An 18,048-nucleotide genomic window follows, 5' to 3' on the forward strand; every position below is an offset into this window, starting at 1 on the left:
GTTTTTTTTCACGGACCCATTGACTTTCAATGGGTCCGTGGAAAAATCGGAAAATGCACCGTTTGGCAGCCGCATCCGTGATCCGTGTTTCCTGGCCGTGAAAAAAATATGACCGGTCCTATTTTTTTCACGGCCAACGGTTTACGGACCCATTCAAGTCAATGGGTCCGTGAAAAATCACGGATGCACACAAGATTGTCATCCGTGTCCGTGAGCCGTGTCCGTGATCCGTGTCCGTTTTTTCCTATCATTTCAATGGCAAACTTGACTTAGATTTTTTTTTTCATTTTTTATGTCCGTGGATCCTCCAAAAATCAAGGAAGACCCACGGACGAAAAAACAGTCACGGATCACGGACCTACGGACCCCGTTTTTGTGGACCGTGAAAAAATACTGTCGTGTGCATGAGGCCTTACACTAATGTGTAGAGGTCTTTCACTCTCCATTCTATATTGATAACAAATGCATTCTTGGATAAACAGATTATACATATGTATGGAAGAGTCAGGAAGAATGGTTTTTAGTTAAACTGGTGTCCTTTGGTGTATGTGATACCCTCATTAAATGGCAACACAGCCATACAAATCTCTTGTTTTGACCATTTTTCATAAGAAGGAACTTATACTTACAGTCCAATATAGCCAAGTCTGGTTGGTTGTAAAGTCTGCATTTTCCAGGTGGAGGATGTAAGTAGATTGGAAAAGGTAGTCTTTTCAAGACGAGCCTATAGTCTCAGTATTTTCTTGGGGCCATCCTATGCTTCTCATCCAATGGCAATACCTGATTTGAGGAACACAAAAGTGTATTTTAGGAGACTCCATCTTTAGCGCCAACTTTGAAGTATACAGTTTTCATTTATAAATGTAGATATAAGGGAATTACGTAACCACTAATATCTTGATGTAATATTATTATCTGTCCCCTTTAAGCCAGTAGTTCGCAGTTTAGGTGAACCATGTATCCCGCTTGCAGGGTAAGCATTGAGAAGTTCATATTTCTCCACAACCAGGCACATTATTTTTAGGAAGACATTTATAGTAACATTACACCAAGGAATGACAATTTGATTATTTTTTTAGTTAATGTGTCATGCTTCAATGAAATTTTAAATTACCATTTTGGGAAAATAAGTATAAGAAGTGATTTTTAGGAAATACCAGGTACTATCTCAAAGCATTTCCTTGGTCAGTAAAATCCCCTCCTGATGTTGACCATACAGAATTTAATTTAACAAAGTACAAGCTGATTTACACAAACATTATAGTGTACATAGAGCTGTATTATAACCCCTTAGTTAAATGAAATAATATGCCCCATAGATTGTGGTCAGCAATATCGGTGGCAATATACCGGTAAGTATCCTGTGCTCTTCACATATCTACATCCCAATTAAGTAGCTATGTTTTCACTAATGTAAACCGTGAGAATATAGAAAAATTATGGGAAACTCCTTGCCGTGCCAGGGTCCCCATGCATTCTTGTTTTTCCTGTGTAGATAGGTTTGCCTTTGATGAGCAGAGGATGGAGAGAACATTGCAGAAGACTGCATTAAACAATGTGTGTTTTGCCTAGCAAGTCCAACGAGTGACATGATGAGGAGGAACAATTATTCTGTGTGTGTATATATATATTTAGAAGACAGCACTTCCAGTAGAAAATCGTGATTTATTGGCCCATGTGGATATATATATATATATATATATATATATATATAGCAAAAAATAGCTAGTATGAACAGCACCGCTCATCAAAAGACAGCAGAAGGGTGCCCGCAGATGTTGAAGTGATCCCGACTCCAAAAATGCTGAAAAATAAAAAATTGTTCCACGGCACTCCAAACAAGTAAAAATAAATGTGACTTTAATTCACCAACACAACGTTTCAGTCCACAGACTGGAACCTTCCTCAATATATATATATATACACACACTGTATATATATCAGCATTTTAAAACACAGATTTACTAATCCTGTCTAATGTTTAAACACTGTGGGGGTCATTTATTAAGACAGGTGATTTATACACCAGTCTTAATCCCCCTGCGCTGGTGCTGGATGCGGCAAAGTTATGTAGAGGCCCAGGTCTCTACATAATTTGACACATGGTGCAGCCGGCCATGTGGCATGGTTTACACTACGCCAACTCCCTTGCGTGAAATAAGGTTAATGAGACAGGCCTCCTGGCCAGCCTTCTTCCCCGCCCACGCTCAGAAAAGTTGCATGAGAGGGAAAAAGTCAAAGATTCGGCCGCAAAACCCCTTTTTGACCAAATCTGCTACAAGACTAAGCCAAAAAGTGTCCTACTACTAATAATAAATAAGCCCTGTAAACTTAGACTAGACCATCTAGATGCGCTTAGTTTAAAATGGCTCAGGCAGGATGATGCATTCAGTGCATCTTTAGACGCTAATGGATAGTAGACTTTGTGCCAACATTTTGGCACACGGTGCATCTTAAGCCATGCCTTTTCCGCTAAGCCACGTCCCCTGTTGAGAGATGCAAACATTTTTAATGGTATGGTGCAAAGCATGTATGTCACATTTTTGGCACATTTTGCTTAGGGAAGCTTCACATCTGCGTTTAGTTACTTCGGTAGTCTGTTTCGGCAGAGTTACTGCCAGAGTTACTGTATTTGCCACCGCCGCATCCCCTTTCACTATAAAGGGAGTTACCAAATGCAGATGTGAACCTATCGTTAGTAAATATCCCCCATTGTTATTTAGAATTTTGCAGCCTATCAATCTTATCAGGGAATTAGCCTGCAGCTCTTGTGATGTGATGTATGAATGACATTACTATAATCAGATTTCTATTTTCTAGTTAGGCAGAGTCACATGCAGGAGGACGTGCGGGAGCACATAGAAACTCCTGTAAGCTCCATACTAGTAAACCATATAGACTGCATATGGTATAGACAGGGATGCATCTAGCCTTTCTCCTGGCTAAGACGAAAAATGAAATGGTGTTTCCCCCACCAGTCCTACTGTTAAAGGCATACTGTGATACAGTTGACTATAGAGAGATGAGAACTTCCACAATGGAAGCGCTCATTTCCCATGGCCCTGCCACCGCCCCCCACTTATCTCCAAGTTTCCCCGCCTGAGGCAGTCGCCTCACCTGGCCTCATTGGAGGTTCACGCCTGGGTATGGAGACATATTACAGGGATACTCCCTTCTAGAAGTATTATCCACTCAGATTTGCATGAGACTGGGGCTGCTAGAAGACTTTTTGTAGCATGACTTTCCAATAAGCTAGCTATACCTGTAGTCTGGGGTGCATATTTTGAAATGCATGCTTCACATTGCACTCCTGTGGACTAAAGCTGTCGCTCAATAGTTAAACTGTAAACTGGTGCTTCAAAAAGTCTCCATGTAGATAAGCCTTTGACCCTGCTAATACAGTAGTCAGTAATGTCATTCAGACTGGTAGTGGATAATTAGAGTTGAGCGAACACCTGGATGTTCGGGTTCGAGAAGTTCGGCCGAACATCCCGGAAATGTTCGGGTTCGGGATCCGAACCCGATCCGAACTTCGTCCCGAACCCGAACCCCATTGAAGTCAATGGGGACCCGAACTTTTCGGCACTAAAAAGGCTGTAAAACAGCCCAGGAAAGAGCTAGAGGGCTGCAAAAGGCAGCAACATGTAGGTAAATCCCCTGCAAACAAATGTGGATAGGGAAATGAATTAAAATAAAAATTAAATAAATAAAAATTAACCAAAATCAATTGGAGAGAGGTTCCATAGCAGAGAATCTGGCTTCCCGTCACCCACCACTGGAACAATTCTAGTAAGAAGCAGGGCGGCAATACCAGAGGGTTAGACGGATCGTTAGTGATAGGGATATGTGTCAAACAAGATTAGACGATATGACCAATAAATTTAGAGAGCGAGGCTACCCCCCTGATCTATTGAAAATTAGTGTTGAGCGCGAATATTCGAATTACGAATTTTTTTCTCGAATATCGCAATTTCGAGATTTCGCGAATATTTAGAATATCGTTCTATATATTCGCGAATTCGAATATTCGTTTTTTTTTTTTTATTATAATATTTTTTTCCTTTCCCACTTCTCTAAAGTTGTTCTTACCTGTCCTTTGGATTCCTGGCTTCCTGGCTGCTCCAGTCAGTGGCGTTTTCAACTTACTGCTATATTCCATATTAGCTAAATTACAATCTAATCTATATATGTATTTTACGAAATTTCGCAAGTTGCGATGCGAGTAATATAATACGAAATAATCGCATGAAGATTTCAACTTAGCACTGCTATATTCCATATTCTAGCCTAATATGGAATATAGCTGTGCTAAGTTAGCACTGCTCTATTCCACACTAGGCTAGAATATGGAATATAGCAGTGCTAAGTTGAAATCTTCATGCGATTATTTCGTGTTATATTACTCGCATCGCAACTTGCGAAATTTGCAAATGTTCTTAATATTGCTCTAACTTCGTCTTTTAGAATATTACGAATATTCTAAAAGACGAAGTTAGAGCAATATTACGAAATTTCGTGAAATACACATATAGATTGTAATTTAGCTTATATAGTGCTATAATCCCTTTTTTTTTCCTCTAATTTTTTTTGCCTCTTCTGAACTTAAGTTTTGTAAAATATGTACACTGTTAAAAAATATTACTATAGCAGTATATTAGCTTAAATACAATCTATGTGTATTTTACGAAATTTCGTAATATTGCTCTAACTTCGTCTTTTAGAAATTTCGTAATATTGCTCTAACTTCGTCTTTTAGAATATTCGTAATATTCTAAAAGACAAAGTTAGAGCAATATTAAGAACATTTGCAAATTTCGCAAGTTGCGATGCGAGTAATATAACACGAAATAATCGCATGAAGATTTCAACTTAGCACTGCTATATTCCATATTCTAGCCTAGTGTGGAATAGAGCAGTGCTAACTTAGCACAGCTATATTCCATATTAGGCTAGAATATGGAATATAGCAGTGCTAAGTTGAAATCTTCATGCGATTATTTCGTATTATATTACTCGCATCGCAATTTCGGCTTTTGCAAATGTTCTTAATATTGCTCTAACTTCGTCTTTTAGGATATTACGAATATTCTAAAAGACGAAGTTAGAGCAATATTACGAAATTTCGTAAAATACACATAGATTGTATTTAAGCTAATATACTGCTATAGTAATATTTTTTAATAGTGTACATATTTTACAAAACTTAAGTTCAGAAGAGGCAAAAAAAAAAAAGAGGCAAAAAAAGGGATTATAGCAGTATATTAGCTAAATTACAATCTATATGTGTATTTTACGAAATTTCGTAATATTGCTCTAACTTCGTCTTTTAGAATATTCGTAATATTCTAAGAGACGAAGTTAGAGCAAATCACGAAATTTCGTAAAATACACATATTAGCCTAGCCATAGTCAATTAGCATAGGAACGTTGCCTTATACTATCAAGATAAATAATCGCAATACGCGGAAAAAAAATCGTATATTATTCGCGATAATTGGAATAATTACGAATATTCGATTTCGACGAATATAACACGAATATTCATTCGAATATTCGCGAAATATCGCGAAATCGAATATGGCACCTCCCGCTCATCACTATTGAAAATACAGCGTAATAAAGCTGAGATTACACCACCAGATAGAACTAAGAAAGAAACAAGGATCCCCTTAGTGATTAAATACCATCCCTGATCCCAGCGCCTTAGGACTATTGTTAATCAACATTGGCACATATTATCTAAGTCCTATCCACGGATAGGAGAGTTCCAGAGGCCACCCATGATATGCTATAAACGGGCAGAAAATATTAGGGATAAAATAGTCCGGGCGGATGTGGGAAGTAATAAAATAGAAAGAGGACAGAGTACTTTATCTACACCTAGACGGGGCACTTTTCCTTGTTTAAACTGTGTCAATTGTTCCAGCGTTATAAAGGGTTCATGTTTCTCCCACCCTCACTCAGGTGAAAATATTCCAATAAGGGGCACGTTCACTTGTGATAGTAGATTTGTGGTTTACATTCTTAAATGTCCATGTGGATTACTATATGTGGGGGAAACCTCAATGAGAATGAAGGACAGACTAAGTAAACACAAATCTACTATCCGTAAACAGAATTTATTACTCCCAATACCCCTTCATTTTTATGATAAAAAACACAACATCTCGCAGTTGAGGTATCAGATTATTGAAGGTGTATCATTACCCCGTCGAGGGGGTGACAGAAATAAATTGTTATTGAAAAGGGAGGCTTACTGGATCCATCGTCTTCAGACAATGGAGCCCAGGGGCCTCAATCGTGAGTACAATGTGTCCTGCTTCCTATAAGGCATTCGGCCTTATGCAATCTGATAAATATATTTCTTTTTTTCTTCAGCGTGATTAATCACTGCAAGAATGGACTATGTGACTGAAAATCTTCGCCAGTATAGAGTGGATATGTTTTTTGCGAATTTTCAATTGCGAATTTTCAGTTGCGAATTTTCAGTTGCGAATTTTCAATTGCGAATTTTCAATTTTCAATTGCGAATTTTCAGTTGCGAATTTTCAATTGCGAATTTTTCAATGCGAATTTTTCATTGCGATTATTTGATATGCGAATTTTATTTAATGAGGGAGGCGGAGCTTCTTTGATGATGTCAGTTCCTTTGTGTTTCATTTATGTATAAATAGCTGGAGTGTAAGATGTTTTATGCAGTCTGATGAAAGCACATCTGTGCTGAAACGCGTCACTATGCCATTTTGAATATGTGACTGAATAAATCTACATTGTGATCTACATCAGCGAAGTGCCGGTCCTTTCCTTTGAAACCACCACTGGAACAGTCCATTCTCAGATATTTAGGCCCCGGCACCCAGGCAGAGGAGAGAGGTCCCGTAACAGAGAATCTGTCTTCATGTCAGCAGAGAATTAGTCTGCATGTCATAGCAGAGAATGAGGCTTCACGTCAGCCACCACTGCAACAGTCCATTGGCATATATTTAGGCCCAGCACCCAGGCAGAGGAGGGAGGTCCCGTAACAGAGAATCTGTCTTCATGTCAGCAGAGAATTAGTCTGCATGTCATAGCAGAGAATGAGGCTTCACGTCAGCCACCACTGCAACAGTCCATTGGCATATATTTAGGCCCAGCACACACACAGGCAGAGGAGAGAGGTCCCGTAACAGAGAATCTGGCTTCATGTCAGCAGAGAATCAGTCTGCATGTCATAGCAGAGAATGAGGCTTCACGTCAGCCACCACTGCAACAGTCCATTGGCATATATTTAGGCCCAGCACACACACAGGCAGAGGAGAGAGGTCCCGTAACAGAGGATCTGGCTTCATGTCAGCAGAGAATCAGTCTGCATGTCATAGCAGAGAATCAGGCTTCACGTCAGCCACCACTGCAACAGTCCATTGGCATATATTTAGGCCTAGCACACAGGCAGAGGAGAGAGGTCCCGTAACAGACAATCTGGCTTCATGTCAGCAGAGAATTAGTCTGCATGTCATAGCAGAGAATGAGGCTTCACGTCAGCCACCACTGCAACAGTCCATTGGCATATATTTAGGCCCAGCACACACACAGGCAGAGGAGAGAGGTCCCGTAACAGAGAATCTGTCTTCATGTCAGCAGAGAATTAGTCTGCATGTCATAGCAGAGAATGAGGCTTCACGTCAGCCACCACTGCAACAGTCCATTGGCATATATTTAGGCCCAGCACCCAGGCAGAGGAGGGAGGTCCCGTAACAGAGAATCTGGCTTCATGTCAGCAGAGAATCAGTCTGCATGTCATAGCAGAGAATGAGGCTTCACGTCAGCCACCACTGCAACAGTCCATTGGCATATATTTAGGCCTAGCACACAGGCAGAGGAGAGAGGTCCCGTAACAGACAATCTGGCTTCATGTCAGCAGAGAATCAGTCTGCATGTCATAGCAGAGAATGAGGCTTCACGTCAGCCACCACTGCAACAGTCCATTGGCATATATTTAGGCCCAGCACACACACAGGCAGAGGAGAGAGGTCCCGTAACAGAGAATCTGGCTTCATGTCAGCAGAGAATCAGTCTGCATGTCATAGCAGAGAATGAGGCTTCACGTTAGCCACCACTGCAACAGTCCATTGGCATATATTTAGGCCTAGCACACAGGCAGAGCAGAGAGGTCCCGTAACAGACAATCTGGCTTCATGACAGCAGAGAATCAGTCTGCATGTCATAGCAGAGAATCAGGCTTCACGTCAGCCACCACTGTAACAGTCCATTGTCATAAATTTAGGCCCAGCACCCAGGCAGAGGAGAGAGGTCCCGTAACAGACAATCTGGCTTCATGTCAGCAGAGAATTAGTCTGCATGTCATAGCAGAGAATCAGGCTTCATGTCAGCCACCACTGCAACAGTCCATTGGCATATATTTAGGCCTAGCACACAGGCAGAGGAGAGGTTCATTCAACTTTGGGTAGCCTCGCAATATAATGGTAAAATGAAAATAAAAATAGGATTGAATGAGGAAGTGCCCTGGAGTCCAATAATATATGGTTATGGGGAGGTAGTTAATGTCTAATCTGGACAAGGGACGGACAGGTCCTGTGGGATCCATGCCTGGTTCATTTTTATGAACGTCAGCTTGTCCACATTGGCTGTAGACAGGCGGCTGCGTTTGTCTGTAATGACGCCCCCTGCCGTGCTGAATACACGTTCAGACAAAACGCTGGCTGCCGGGCAGGCCAGCACCTCCAAGGCATAAAAGGCTAGCTCTGGCCACGTGGACAATTTAGAGACCCAGAAGTTGAATGGGGCCGAACCATCAGTCAGTACGTGGAGGGGTGTGCACACGTACTGTTCCACCATGTTAGTGAAATGTTGCCTCCTGCTAACACGTTGCGTATCAGGTGGTGTTGCAGTTAGCTGTGGCGTGTTGACAAAAGTTTTCCACATCTCTGCCATGCTAACCCTGCCCTCAGAGGAGCTGGCCGTGACACAGCTGCCTTGGCGACCTCTTGCTCCTCCTCTGCCTTGGCCTTGGGCTTCCACTTGTTCCCCTGTGACATTTGGGAATGCTCTCAGTAGCGCGTCTACCAACGTCCGCTTGTACTCGCGCATCTTCCTATCACGCTCCAGTGCAGGAAGTAAGGTGGGCACATTGTCTTTGTAGCGTGGATCCAGCAGGGTGGCAACCCAGTAGTCCGCACAGGTTAAAATGTGGGCAACTCTGCTGTCGTTGCGCAGGCACTGCAGCATGTAGTCGCTCATGTGTGCCAGGCTGCCCAGGGGTAAGGACAAGCTGTCCTCTGTGGGAGGCGTATCGTCATCGTCCTGCCTTTCCCCCCAGCCACGCACCAGTGATGGACCCGAGCTGCGTTGGGTGCCACCCCGCTGTGACCATGCTTCATCCTCATCCTCCTCCACCTCCTCCTCATCCTCGTCCTCCTCGTCCTCCAGTAGTGGGCCCTGGCTGGCCACATTTGTACCTGGCCTCTGCTGTTGCCAAAAACCTCCCTCTGAGTCACTTCGAAGAGACTGGCCTGAAAGTGCTAAAAATGACCCCTCTTCCTCCTCCTCCTCCTCCTCCTCCTGGGCCACCTCCTCTTCCATCATCGCCCTAAGTGTTTTCTCAAGGAGACATAGAAGTGGTATTGTAACGCTGATAACGGTGTCATCGCCACTGGCCATGTTGGTGGAGTACTCGAAACAGCGCAACAGGGCACACAGGTCTCGCATGGAGGCCCAGTCATTGGTGGTGAAGTGGTGCTGTTCTGTAGTGCGACTGACCCGTGCGTGCTGCAGCTGAAACTCCACTATGGCCTGCTGCTGCTCGCACAGTCTGTCCAGCATGTGCAAGGTGGAGTTCCACCTGGTGGGCACGTCGCATATGAGGCGGTGAGCGGGAAGGCCGAAGTTACGCTGTAGCGCAGACAGGCGAGCAGCAGCAGGATGTGAACGCCGGAAGCGCGAACAGACGGCCCGCACTTTATGCAGCAGCTCTGACATGTCGGGGTAGTTGTGAATGAACTTCTGCACCACCAAATTCAGCACATGCGCCAAGCAAGGGATGTGCGTCAAATTGGCTAGTCCCAGAGCTGCAACGAGATTTCGCCCATTATCACACACCACCAGGCCGGGCTTGAGGCTCACCGGCAGCAACCACTCGTCGGTCTGTTGTTCAATACCCCGCCACAACTCCTGTGCGGTGTGGGGCCTGTCCCCCAAACATATGAGTTTCAGAATGGCCTGCTGACGTTTACCCCGGGCTGTGCTGAAGTTGGTGGTGAAGGTGTGTGGCTGACTGGATGAGCAGGTGGAAGAAGAGGAGGAGGAAGCCGAGAAGGAGGAGGTGGCAACAGGAGGCAAAGAATGTTGCCCTGCGATCCTTGGCGGCGGAAGGACGTGCGCCAAACAGCTCTCCGCCTGGGGCCCAGCTGCCACTACATTTACCCAGTGTGCAGTTAGGGAGATATAGCGTCCCTGGCCGTGCTTACTGGTCCACGTATCTGTGGTTAGGTGGACCTTGCTACAGATGGCGTTGCGCAGTGCACACTTGATTTTATGGGATACTTGGTTGTGCAGGGAAGGCACGGCTCTCTTGGAGAAGTAGTGCCGGCTGGGAACAACATACTGTGGGACAGCAAGCGACATGAGCTGTTTGAAGCTGTCTGTGTCCACCAGCCTAAATGACAGCATTTCATAGGCCAGTAGTTTAGAAATGCTGGCATTCAGGGCCAGGGATCGAGGGTGGCTAGGTGGGAATTTACGCTTTCTATCAAATGTTTGTGAGATGGAGAGCTGAACGCTGGCGTGTGACATGGTTGAGACGCTTGGTGACGGAGGTGGTGGTGGTGGTGTTGGTGGTACATCCCCTGTTTGCTGGGCGGCAGGTGCCAACGTTCCTCCAGAGGCGGAGGAAGAGGCCGAGGCGGCAGCAGCAGAATAGGCCGAGGCGGCAGCAGCAGAAGAGGTAGCAGGGGGAGCCTGAGTGACTTCCTTGGTTTTAAGGTGTTTACTCCACTGCAGTTCATGCTTTGCATGCAGGTGCCTGGTCATGCAGGTTGTGCTCAGGTTCAGAACGTTAATGCCTCGCTTCAGGCTCTGATGGCACAGCGTGCAAACCACTCGGGTCTTGTCGTCAGCACATTGTTTGAAGAAGTGCCATGCCAGGGAACTCCTTGAAGCTGCCTTTGGGGTGCTCGGTCCCAGATGGCGGCGGTCAGTAGCAGGCGGAGTCTCTTGGCGGCGGGTGTTCTGCTTTTGCCCACTGCTCCCTCTTTTGCTACGCTGTTGGCTCGGTCTCACCACTGCCTCTTCCTCCGAACTGTGAAAGTCAGTGGCACGACCTTCATTCCATGTGGGGTCTAGGACCTCATCGTCCCCTGCATCGTCTTCCACCCAGTCTTGATCCCTGACCTCCTGTTCAGTCTGCACACTGCAGAAAGACGCAGCAGTTGGCACCTGTGTTTCGTCATCATCAGAGACATGCTGAGGTGGTATTCCCATGTCCTCATCATCAGGAAACATAAGTGGTTGTGCGTCAGTGCATTCTATGTCTTTCACCGCTGGGGAAGGGCTAGGTGGATGCCCTTGGGAAACCCTGCCAGCGGAGTCTTCAAACAGCATAAGAGACTGCTGCATAACTTGAGGCTGAGACAGTTTCCCTGGTATGCATGGGGGTGATGTGACAGACTGATGGGGTTGGTTTTCAGGCGCCATCTGTGCGCTTTCTGCAGAAGACTGGGTGGGAGATAATGTGAACGTGCTGGATCCACTGTCGGCCACCCAATTGACTAATGCCTGTACCTGCTCAGGCCTTACCATCCTTAGAACGGCATTGGGCCCCACCATATATCGCTGTAAATTCTGGCGGCTACTGGGACCTGAGGTAGTTGGTACACTAGGACGTGTGGATGTGGCAGAACGGCCACGTCCTCTCCCAGCACCAGAGGGTCCACTAACACCACCACGACCATGTCCACGTCCGCGTCCCTTACTAGATGTTTTTCTCATTGTTATGGTTCACCACAACAACAAATATATTATTTGGCCCAATGTATTGTATTCAAATTCAGCGGGATATAAATTTGAGGCCTAGTATTTAGGCGCTGGGTGACCGGTATGGATTTAGTGACAGAATTAGACTTGGAAATGCACAGAAGCGTGTGTGTGTGAAGTTATTCTGAATGACCCAATGTGCACCTTGAATATTATATACCCTTTTAGGGATAGATTTCAAATAGCTCTGATATAGCAGAAACCACTAAATTATGAAATTGCTAAATTGGGAATTGTATTTCAACCCAGAACAAGAAATGTGCTTGAACGGACACTAAATAACTCGCCCAGCTACAGCACTAACGAGAGATTTAGCAGGATATAAATTTGAGGCCTAGTATTTAGGCGCTGGGTGACAGGTATGGGTTTAGTGACAGAATTAGACTTGGAAATACACAGTAGCGGGTGTGTGTGAAGTTATTCTGAATGACCCAATGTGCACCTTGAATATTATATACCCTTTTAGGGATAGATTTCAAATAGCTCTGATATAGCAGAAACCACTAAATTATGAAATTGCTAAATTGGGAATTGTATTTCAACCCAGAACAAGAAATGTGCTTGAACGGACACTAAATAACTCGCCCAGCTACAGCACTAACGAGAGATTTAGCAGGATATAAATTTGAGGCCTAGTATTTAGGCGCTGGGTGACAGGTATGGGTTTAGTGACAGAATTAGACTTGGAAATACACAGTAGCGGGTGTGTGTGAAGTTATTCTGAATGACCCAATGTGCACCTTGAATATTATATACCCTTTTAGGGATAGATTTCAAATAGCTCTGATATAGCAGAAACCACTAAATTATGAAATTGCTAAATTGGGAATTGTATTTCAACCCAGAACAAGAAATGTGCTTGAACGGACACTAAATAACTCGCCCAGCTACAGCACTAACGAGAGATTTAGCAGGATATAAATTTGAGGCCTAGTATTTAGGCGCTGGGTGACAGGTATGGGTTTAGTGACAGAATTAGACTTGGAAATACACAGTAGCGGGTGTGTGTGAAGTTATTCTGAATGACCCAATGTGCACCTTGAATATTATATACCCTTTTAGGGATAGATTTCAAATAGCTCTGATATAGCAGAAACCACTAAATTATGAAATTGCTAAATTGGGAATTGTATTTCAACCCAGAACAAGAAATGTGCTTGAACGGACACTAAATAACTCGCCCAGCTACAGCACTAACGAGAGATTTAGCAGGATATAAATTTGAGGCCTAGTATTTAGGCGCTGGGTGACAGGTATGGGTTTAGTGACAGAATTAGACTTGGAAATACACAGTAGCGGGTGTGTGTGAAGTTATTCTGAATGACCCAATGTGCACCTTGAATATTATATACCCTTTTAGGGATAGATTTCAAATAGCTCTGATATAGCAGAAACCACTAAATTATGAAATTGCTAAATTGGGAATTGTATTTCAACCCAGAACAAGAAATGTGCTTGAACGGACACTAAATAACTCGCCCAGCTACAGCACTAACGAGAGATTTAGCAGGATATAAATTTGAGGCCTAGTATTTAGGCGCTGGGTGACAGGTATGGGTTTAGTGACAGAATTAGACTTGGAAATACACAGTAGCGGGTGTGTGTGAAGTTATTCTGAATGACCCAATGTGCACCTTGAATATTATATACCCTTTTAGGGATAGATTTCAAATAGCTCTGATATAGCAGAAACCACTAAATTATGAAATTGCTAAATTGGGAATTGTATTTCAACCCAGAACAAGAAATGTGCTTGAACGGACACTAAATAACTCGCCCAGCTACAGCACTAACGAGAGATTTAGCAGGATATAAATTTGAGGCCTAGTATTTAGGCGCTGGGTGACAGGTATGGGTTTAGTGACAGAATTAGACTTGGAAATACACAGTAGCGGGTGTGTGTGAAGTTATTCTGAATGACCCAATGTGCACCTTGAATATTATATACCCTTTTAGGGATAGATTTCAAATAGCTCTGATATAGCAGAAACCACTAAATTATGAAATTGCTAAATTGGGAATTGTATTTCAACCCAGAACAAGAAATGTGCTTGAACGGACACTAAATAACTCGCCCAGCTACAGCACTAAGGACAGATTTAGCTGGATATAAATTTGAGGCCTAGTATTTAGGCGCTGGGTGACAGGTATGGGTTTAGTGACAGAATTAGACTTGGAAATACACAGTAGCGGGTGTGTGTGAAGTTATTCTGAATGACCCAATGTGCACCTTGAATATTATATACCCTTTTAGGGATAGATTTCAAATAGCTCTGATATAGCAGAAACCACTTAACTTTGAAATTGCTAAATTGGGAATTGTATTTCAACCCAGAACAAGAAATGTGCTTGAACGGACACTAAATAACTCGCCCAGCTACAGCACTAACGAGAGATTTAGCAGGATATAAATTTGAGGCCTAGTATTTAGGCGCTGGGTGACAGGTATGGGTTTAGTGACAGAATTAGACTTGGAAATACACAGTAGCGGGTGTGTGTGAAGTTATTCTGAATGACCCAATGTGCACCTTGAATATTATATACCCTTTTAGGGATAGATTTCAAATAGCTCTGATATAGCAGAAACCACTAAATTATGAAATTGCTAAATTGGGAATTGTATTTCAACCCAGAACAAGAAATGTGCTTGAACGGACAATAAATAACTCGCCCAGCTACAGCACTAACGAGAGATTTAGCAGGATATAAATTTGAGGCCTAGTATTTAGGCGCTGGGTGACAGGTATGGGTTTAGTGACAGAATTAGACTTGGAAATGCACAGTAGCGGGTGTGTGAAGTTATTCTGAATGTCCCTATGTGCACCTTCAATATGATCTACCCTTTTAGGGATAGATTTCAAATAGCTCTGATATAGCAGAAACCACTAAATTATGAAATTGCTAAATTGGGAATTGTATTTCAACCCAGAACAAGAAATGTGCTTGAACGGACACTAAATAACTCGCCCAGCTACAGCACTAAGGACAGATTTAGCTGGATATAAATTTGAGGCCTAGTATTTAGGCGCTGGGTGACAGGTATGGGTTTAGTGACAGAATTAGACTTGGAAATGCACAGTAGCGGGTGTGTGAAGTTATTCTGAATGTCCCTATGTGCACCTTCAATATGATCTACCCTTTTAGGGATAGATTTCAAATAGCTCTGATATAGCAGAAACCACTCAATTATGAAATTGCTAAATTGGGAATTGTATTTCAACCCAGAACAAGAAATGTGCTTGAACGGACACTAAATAACTCGCCCAGCTACAGCACTAAGGACAGATTTAGCTGGATATAAATTTGAGGCCTAGTATTTAGGCGCTGGGTGACAGGTATGGGTTTAGTGACAGAATTAGACTTGGAAATGCACAGTAGCGGGTGTGTGAAGTTATTCTGAATGACCCTATGTGCACCTTGAATATTATATACCCTTTTAGGGATAGATTTCAAATAGCTCTGATACAGCAGAAACCACTAAATTTTTAAATTGCTAAATTGGGAATTGTATTTCAACCCAGAACAAAAAATGTGCTTTGACGGACACTAAATAACTTTCCCAGCCACAACAGGACAGCGGTAACGAGAGATTTAGCGGGATATAAATTTGAGGCCTAGTATTTAGGCGCTGGGTGACCGGTATGGATTTAGTGACAGAATTAGACTGGGATATGGCCAAAAAATAACCACACTATTGCTGGTTAAATGCACTTGGTGATGGGCACAGCTTGCCCCTGATGTAGTATATGGCCAAAAAATGAACAGACTATTGCTGGTTAAATGCACTTGGTGTCACAGCTTGACCAACCACACTACTGAGGGTTAAATGCACTTGGTGACGGGCGCAGCTTGCCCCTGATTTAGTATATGGCCAAAAAATGAACAGACTATTGCTGGTTAAATGCACTTGGTGTGATAGCTTGACCAACCACACTACTGAGGGTTAAATGCACTTGGTGTGACAGCTTCACCCTGATGTAGGCTTTAGCCAAAAAACAACCACACCATTGAGGGTTAAATGCACTTGGTCGCAGCTTGTGCTGGCGCACCACAAGACACAAAATGGCCGCCGATCACCCCAGAAAAATGTGACTGACAAACGGTCTGGGCAGCCTAAAAACAGTGAGCAATTGAGGATCAGCAGCTCAATGATCCACAGCTGCAGATCGATCAGTTAATCAAGTCCTTTGGAGGAGTTAATCTGCCTAATCTCGCCCTACTGTCGCAGCCGCAACCTCTCCCTACGCTAATCAGAGCAGAGTGACGGGCGGCGCTATGTGACTCCAGCTTAAATAGAGGCTGGGTCACATGGTGCTCTGGCCAATCACAGCCATGCCAATAGTAGGCATGGCTGTGATGGCCTCTTGGGGCAAGTAGTATGACGCTTGTTGATTGGCTGCTTAGCAGCCTTTCAAAAAGCGCCAAGAAAGCGTCACAAAAGCGCGAAGAAAGCGACGAACACCGAACCCGAACCCGGACTTTTACGAAAATGTCCGGGTTCGGGTCCGTGTCACGGACACCCCAAAATTCGGTACGAACCCGAACTATACAGTTCGAGTTCGCTCATCCCTATGGATAATATTAGAAGCTCTGAATTCATTATTTTTCTATACCATTTAGGCGCTGAATTTGGACATTTCATGATACCAGCAACCGTGCCCGCAATACCCAGGCGTGTCTTTTTTCTTCATTTAAGTGGCGGATCAGTTAACTTTGATTTGCTGTCATTATTGTAAATTACTGGGTGTGAGACAATCGGAAATAATTTACTTGAAAGCAATTAAATCCAAAAGTCAAACCAGTGGCCAAACAATCATTCTGCTCATAAATTTTTTGAAGAAGACAAAAAAAATAAAAGTTCCTAGTTGGACATCAAGGTTTAATCTGATAATAGTTATATATATTATACCAAAAATGGCAAATATTTGATCACATGCCACAGATTTTATTAATGATAGAAAATGGGACAAATGTGAAAATATTCTAAAAAACTGTTTTGTATTATCAAGTTCTATTGCAATCCATCTATATAAATACATGTCTTTATTGTGCTTAATATGCTCATTAACCTTAAGAAAAACTGGATGATCTTTAAACTTTTATGATTAAATCCACTTTTTAAGCGATAAAAAGGCATAACATACACAAAGCAGGGATATCATCTGCAAAAAAAAGCCCTCCAAAACATGACCTGAAATAGAGCCAAGAAACATAGTGCCATAGCCTAAGGTAAATGACTGTGGCGATGACAGTCTCAACAGCTTAATAACTAGCAGTACAGGATAGGGTCAGACAGCATGAGTAATCTGAAGCACACCTGGTAAGCAGGACCAATTTCACCCTAGCAGATGGAACACAATACAGCTATTTATATGCTGTCCGCCGTAGAGCTAGAGGGCCTTTAGTTCATTTTAAAGGAATGCCCTAAAATCCGTCCCCATAATCCACTCAGTCGTATTAGACTTAGGCCTCATGCACACGACCTAAAAACCGCCAAAAATACGGATGACATCCGTGTGCATTCCGTATTTTTCGGAACGGAACAGCTGGCCCCTAATAGAAAAGTCCTATCCTTGTCAGTAATGCGGACAATAATAGGACATGTTCTATTTTTTTTTCAGAACGGAAATACGGACATACGGAAATGGAATGCACACGGAGTACCTTCTGCTTTTTTTTTACGGACCCATTGAAATGAATGGTTCCGTATATAGTCCTAAAAAAAAAACGGAATGGACACGGAAAGAAAATACGTTTGTGTGCATGAGCCATTATTCAAAAGGTTATTTGTGAGGTATAAATAATACTCATTCTTTTGAAGCTTTGCTTGTATTTTTCAGTCCTTTTGTTTTTAATATAAATAAATTGCTATAATGCATAGTAATCCTGAGAGCGCTGAACTGATTGAATTAAAATCTGTCCCAGCATTGAAGGGGTTATGTTTATCCTATAAGGTCACATAGTCTACAAAAACAGATTCAGAAATACTAACATATGTCTCTAATTAAAAAAACTAAAACT

General features: G+C 43.1%; 1 protein-coding gene across 4 annotated transcripts in view; it reads right to left on the minus strand.

The window, feature by feature from the left end:
• PLEKHG1 (pleckstrin homology and RhoGEF domain containing G1) overlaps positions 1-18,048 on the minus strand; it is a 301,195-nt gene that overhangs the window by 249,557 nt on the left and 33,590 nt on the right. For all 4 annotated transcript variants that reach the window (XM_044290718.1, XM_044290717.1, XM_044290715.1 and 1 more), the window contains exon 2: positions 630-780. The gene's annotated coding sequence lies outside the window, so the exon portion shown is untranslated. The remainder of the gene's footprint in view (positions 1-629; positions 781-18,048) is intronic.

Source organism: Bufo gargarizans, chromosome 4 (assembly GCF_014858855.1).
Source record: "Bufo gargarizans isolate SCDJY-AF-19 chromosome 4, ASM1485885v1, whole genome shotgun sequence".
In the NCBI taxonomy this organism is placed as follows: domain Eukaryota; kingdom Metazoa; phylum Chordata; class Amphibia; order Anura; family Bufonidae; genus Bufo; species Bufo gargarizans.